Source organism: Cricetulus griseus, assembly GCF_003668045.3.
Source record: "Cricetulus griseus strain 17A/GY chromosome 1 unlocalized genomic scaffold, alternate assembly CriGri-PICRH-1.0 chr1_0, whole genome shotgun sequence".
In the NCBI taxonomy this organism is placed as follows: Eukaryota; Metazoa; Chordata; class Mammalia; order Rodentia; family Cricetidae; genus Cricetulus; species Cricetulus griseus.
The window spans coordinates 61,987,976-61,994,424 of record NW_023276806.1 but is presented as its reverse complement, the minus strand read 5'-3'; positions in this window follow the sequence as shown (position 1 = coordinate 61,994,424).

The window sequence follows — 6,449 nt, the reverse complement described above, 5'->3', positions numbered from 1 at the left end:
GAAAATTAGGTAATTTACTTTAAGTACACTAGTGATATGATGGGCCATGTCCCAAAGAGATCTAGTGTCTGGAAATGACCTTACTACTACATGTCTAAGCTGACTTTGTTGATGTCCGTTCATCTTCATAGTTACTTTCTCTCTATATTTTTAATTTTCATTCATTCATTCATTTACTTGTCTGCTTGTTTGTTTTTAGGGAGGTCTCAGGTAAGCCAGGATGACCTCAAACTCACTGCTAAGCCAAGGCTGGTCTTGAAGTCCTGGTCTTCCCATACCCGATTGCACAGTGTTGAGGTCTTGAGATAAGATCATCTTGTGTGTTCTTTGAGTGGGATAATGGTGTCACAGGGGTCTTAATGACTTTGGAAGAAAAAATTAAGGAGTCAGAAAAATAATTAACAGCCAAGATATTTTGACAATTGTGGCTTAAAAAAGGTGAAGGCAAGGGAAGTGGTGCCCTCTAGAGGCCAAAACAGGGAAAGCCTCCAGTAGACTACCGGTGGCTCCATGCTCTGAGCCCTTTGGAAACGCTGACCTTAAGTCATCTAAACTAATGAATTCCTGTGTGTCTAGGCTGTTACCCATTCATTACAGCAGTGTTAGAAAACTATTACAAGTTATTCTGGCTGTTTGGTGATAAACTGTACTTTGGACAGAACATATTCATGAAAGTTGTTAGCAAGTTCTGTTTCTGTGGGTTTGTGTCTAGAGAGGATGCTGTAATGCAATTTCAGAAGCAATGGATGTCATCATTTTGAAAAGAAATTAGATAGTAAGGAAATTAGTCTTGTATTAAGGACTGCAATTACAGAGTTCTACTTAAACACACAAAGTGGGCAACAAAACACTGCAAGAATTTGCTGTTGATGGGCTGGAGAGATGGTTCAGCCGTTAAAGGCTAGGCTTACAAACAAAAATATAAGAATTTGATATTGCTTCTAGTGCACCTTGGCAAAAGCTGGGAAGCTGGAGTGTTGTCAGGAGGTACTTGTCATATGGAAAACCCACCTTTCCCCTTGTAAAAGACCATTCTAGGAGCCTAGAATCAGCTTCTCAGAGGAAACCATGGCTTGTAATTGACAGATATGTAATGAGTACACAGATCCACAGGACACTAATATTGTATCTGTTAAGTCTTGTAAGGCTGTCCGGAGTGTGTTTCAGTTACATTGACTTCTTCACCAAATTGGACACCTGCAAAACTATCCTGTGACATTTGGTGTCCCCCCCCACGTGTATCCACAGCTACCTTGGAATTTATTTCACTGATCTTTGGTGTCATCTGCCTATTTTGAGAGATGCTACAAGGTAAAATGGCATTGCCATGTGAAATATCAATTATATTTCATCTGTGTTCTGTAGAATCTCCTCCCCAAGAACTCAACAAATCATTTTCTTGAGATAGTGGTCTTAGAAACAGATGAGGGCAAGCTGCTAGTAACAGAACAAGAAGATCAGAATCTTTTTTTCTATTTTAAATTACTTTATAATGGAGAATTAACTAGACCTTCTTAGAGAAAATGCTTTATATAGCTGCAGATGCCCAGCATGCATTGTTTTCTAAACTCTTACCAGCACACCTGCAACACTGTGAATCTTTCAAGGAAGAAACCAGAATGTATAGCCTCCACTATGGAGGCTGTTCAGTGCACCACGACAGAAATATCACTTATAACACAGGCACACACTAATAAAGATGATACTAAAAGAAGGAACTGTGTGAGTGGAACCTCCGGACTTTTTACTCAATTTCTTTGTGAGGTAAAAGTTGGTCCTTTGAATTAAGGAAATAAAACATAATATCTATACACAGTGCAGTACATACATCTGTAGGTAGGGGATTCTGGGAGCATGGTCCTAATGATAGTAATAATCTGAATAGTAATCAATCAAAAGCTTCAATGAGCTTCTGATACTCTTTACATGTCCAAAGGAAGTATTATTTTATCTTTCCCTTTTGAGTGGATGAATGCATGTGTGTGTATTGGCATGTGAGCCTGTGTAAGTCTTGTTGGAGACATAAGTCAGTACCTTCCACATACTTAGGTATTTCTCTACAAATGGGCTACATTGTTGTCTCTCTGTCTTTCTCTCTTCTTTCTTCATTCTTCATTGACCTCCCATAGAAACCCAGAACCATCAAGAAGCCAGCTCATCTCACTGTGTTTCTGTGACAAATGTTCAAAATGGTAGGGTGTTCCATATATGGATGACAGTTATAAACTTTCAATATAATTTGTAAAAGACCAAAGTGTAGCTCTAGTGATGTGACTAAAATTCATGAACCTTTCTTAGTCTGTGATTAAAATTCATGAGTCTGCTGTCTTAATTTGCTCTCCATTGCTGTGTGGAAACACCATTACCAAAAGCTACTTTGAAATAAAAAAAAGGCGTTATTTCAGGTTCCAGCTTATAGTGCATCAGAAGAGGAAGTTAGGGTAGGAACTCAAGCAAGTCAGGGGTCAATGAAGAGGCACTGAAGAGTGCTGCTTACTGGCTTGCTTTTTTATATACCCTAGGAGTACCTAACAAAGGGTGGCTCTGCCCCCAATAGACTGTGGACTTCTATATTGATTGTAAGTCAAGAAACTGCCTTAGGAAAGGATATGGTCAGTAAGACAAAACGGCAGCCTACAGATTGGGAAAAGATCTTCACTAACCCCACATCTGACAGAGGACTGATCTCCAAAACATATAAAGAACTCAAGAAACTAGACACCAAAATACCCAATAATCCAATTAAAAATGGGGTACATATCTAAACAGAGAATTCTCAACAGAAGAAACTCAAATGGCCATTTAAGGAATTGCTCAACATCCTTAGCCATCCGGGAAATGCAAATCAAAATGACCGAGATATCATCTTACACCTATCAGAATGGCTAAGATAAAAAAACACTAATGAGAACTAATGCTGGAGAGGATGTGGAGTAAGGGGAACACTCTTCTTCCATTATTGGAGAAGTGCAAACTTGTACAGCCACTTATATGGCAGTTTCTCAGAATTCTGGGAATCAATCTACCTGAAGACATAGCAATACCACTCTTGGGCATATGACCAAAGGATGCACAATTATGTCAAAGGACATTTGCTCAACTATGTTCATAGCAGCATTATTTGTAATAGCCAGAACCTGGAAACAACCTAGATGCCCATCAACCGAAGAATGGACAAAGAAATGTGGTACATTTACTCAGCCGTAAAAAAAAATGACATCATGAAATTTTCAGGCAAATGGACAGAACTAGAAAAAAATCCCAAGTGAGGTAACCCAGACCCAGAAAGACAAGCACAGTGTGTATTCACCCATGAGTGGGTATTAGATGTAAAGGAAAGGATAACCAGACTACATCCACAACCCGAGAGAAGGTAGGTAAAATGGTGGACCTAAGAGAGACACACATGGAGGGCCCCAGGAAGGGAAAATAGTGAATATCTCCCGAGTAAACTAGGAGGGGGTATAAGGGAGGTTATGGTGGATGGAAATATGAGGGATCAAGAAGACCAAGTTGAGGGAAGAATAGATGGGGAGAGCAATGAAAGAGATATCTTAAAGAGGGAGGCATGATGGGGTTAGAGAAAAACCGGATGCTATGGAAATTCCTAGGAATCCAGAAGGATGACCCCCAGCTAAGATTCCTAGCAATAGTGAAGAGGGTGTCTGAACAGGCCTTTCCCTTAAACCAGATTAGTGACTACCCTAATTGTCATCATAGAGCCTGTATCCAGTAAACTGATGGAAACAGATGCAATGATCCACAGTCAAGCACTGGTCAGAGTTCCTGGAGTTCAGCTGAAGAGAGGGTGGAGGGATCATATGAACAAGGGAAGTCAAGAGCATGATGGGGAAAACCACAGAGACCGCTGACCAGAGCTAGTGGGAGCTCATGGACTATGAGATTATGGATTGACAGCTGGGGAACCTGGTTGGGACTAAACTAAAACAATCTGAATATGGGTGACAGTTATGTGACTTGATCTCTTGGGGTGGGACTGGCAATGGCACTAGGACCTATGCCATTGCCATATGGGCTTTTTGGAGCCCATTCCCTATGGTGGGATACCTTGTTCCATCTTGATACAGTGGGGAGGGGAGTGGTATGCAAACTTGGTATGACAGACTTTGTTGACTTCCCAAAGAAGGTCTTACCGCCTCTAAAGAGGCGGGGGTGGGTCGGTAGGAGAATGGAGGGAGGGGAAATAAGGTTGGTAAGTAAAATGAAAAATAAAATTTTTAAGTAAACAACAGAAAGAAAATGCCTTAGGCAGGTATGAGTTCTCAAAACTCAGGAGGCAGAGGCAGACAGATCTGGTGACTTAGAGGCCAGAATAATCTACATAGTGATTTCTAGTATAGCCCCAGCTGTGTATAGAGAGTCTGTATAACAAATTGTGGGGGGGCAAGAAAATGCCTAGAGACAGCTTTATAGACAGTCTGATGGAGGCATTTCTTAAGTGAGGCTCCCATCTCCAGATGACCATAGCTTGTGTGAAGTTCACGCCAAGGCAGCTAGCACAGCTGCTTAGAGACCAGGTTTGTTTTAGTGACTGCTTAGTAACATACTGAGTGTGGACTAAAGTAAGCATATAACTGAGCTGGTGAGATTCTAATTTGGCTTAGAGCACTGGCTGCTCTTCCACAAGAACCAAGTTCAGTTCCCAGAACTCACATGGAAGACCTCAATTATTTATTTTTCTAGTCCTAGGGAATCCTAAACCCTCTTCTGGACTCCTCTGGTATATGGAACACAATTTCTACACAAACATCAATGCAAAAGAGCCATTAAATAAATAAATAAATAAATAAATAAAATTTAAAAGGAAGTTCAGCAGTCTTTTTGGGCTGTTTGCACATCTTTGAAAACCCAACTGTCCAGTTGGTGGCTTATAGCAGGAGGGTAGTTAGCTTTTTCTGAGTTTGTCCCTGGTTCTAGGATAGCTACACACATGAGTGTAATGACAGCACACATTGGACCCTGCTACTAAAAGAGTAAAATTAAAGAAGACATGAAGGTAAAAGAAGGTGGGGGTACATCGGAGGTGTTGAGAAGGAATATGAATAGGATCAAGATTCATTGCATGCTTGAGTGAAATTCTCAAAGAGTTAATAAGAAAAGTACATGGAAAAATAGTAATATAAACAAACCAATGAGACTCCAACATGATGTTATGGATAAATTGTGCTCATTCACTGCTTGTCACCATGTTGGCAACTCCTCTATAAGTCAAGGTGCTGACAACCCATCACAGGTGAGTAGAGGTGACGCAGAGCTCTACACACCTCCTGTCCTTTGATCTGCTTTCTGCTATGGTCTCTTCTTTCATGCTGGTAAGAAAGGAATTCAAAGACTGTGGTTGGCTGTGGAATGAGAAACCTTATGGGCAGAGCCCATGATTCTTCTCAGATGGGCTCAGTATCCCCTGTGAGGGACAGCTCCCTCAAACAGCTCTCCAGGAGCTCAAGGGAGCACTGGGCTCACCATTTAGCCTTCTTTGTTTCAAATGAAGAGTCTGGAAGTGGTCAAACACAGAATTTCAAATAACAGATTTGAGGTAGGAGGGACCTGAATAAACCTAACCCACCTGGTGAAGAGACACAGATGACACTTTTCAGCCACCTTCGGAAATCTAGGTAGAGAAACAAAACTGAATAACTCAAAACCAACTGATAGATGAATAGTACTAAGGAATGAGCCAGAGTTATGGAGGGCTGGGTTGGCAATTTCTGAGCTGACTGAATCATTCAACATATGTCAGTGTTTTCTAGGCACAGAGAGTCTCACTAAGACAAGAAGAAAGAGATGAAAGATGTGGGAACCATTTTACTATTCACTTTCTAGAAGGGGAGGCATCCCTAAGCCTCTTCTTTGATATCTGGAGGCTGTCCTGAACTGACTCTACAGACCAGGCTGGCCTGGAACTCACTGAGATCCACCTGCCTATGACTCCCAAATGTTGGGATTAAAGGTGTGCACAACTACCACCTGGCTAATTCTGATCCTGAAGCCAGAAGACCCACATTTAATTGGGTCACACCTTCTTTTGAAAGCCTATAAAAGGACACTGAAGAAGGAGGCTGTTGCTCTCTGCCTGCTTGCCCTCACTATGCAGCAAGCCAAATCCTTCACTGGAATTAGAGAAACGTCTTCAGGATTCCAGCAGATATTGAAGACCAGCTGACAGGTCAAATCTCCTTGACTGAATAAGTACTGAATTCTTGAACTTTTACTTCACAGCTACACATTGTGGGATTAGCAGGACTGCAGCCATAAGGCATTGTAATGAGTCTCCTTTCTTCATATATAGAGTCACTTCATATGTTATGCTACTCTAAAGAAACCCAGTACATTTTTATATGAGTGTATAAAATGTCCCAAATGATTCAACAGTTGTGTGTAATTGTCAAAACCTAGTTACCTATTGACATAACATTCAATCTAGAAAA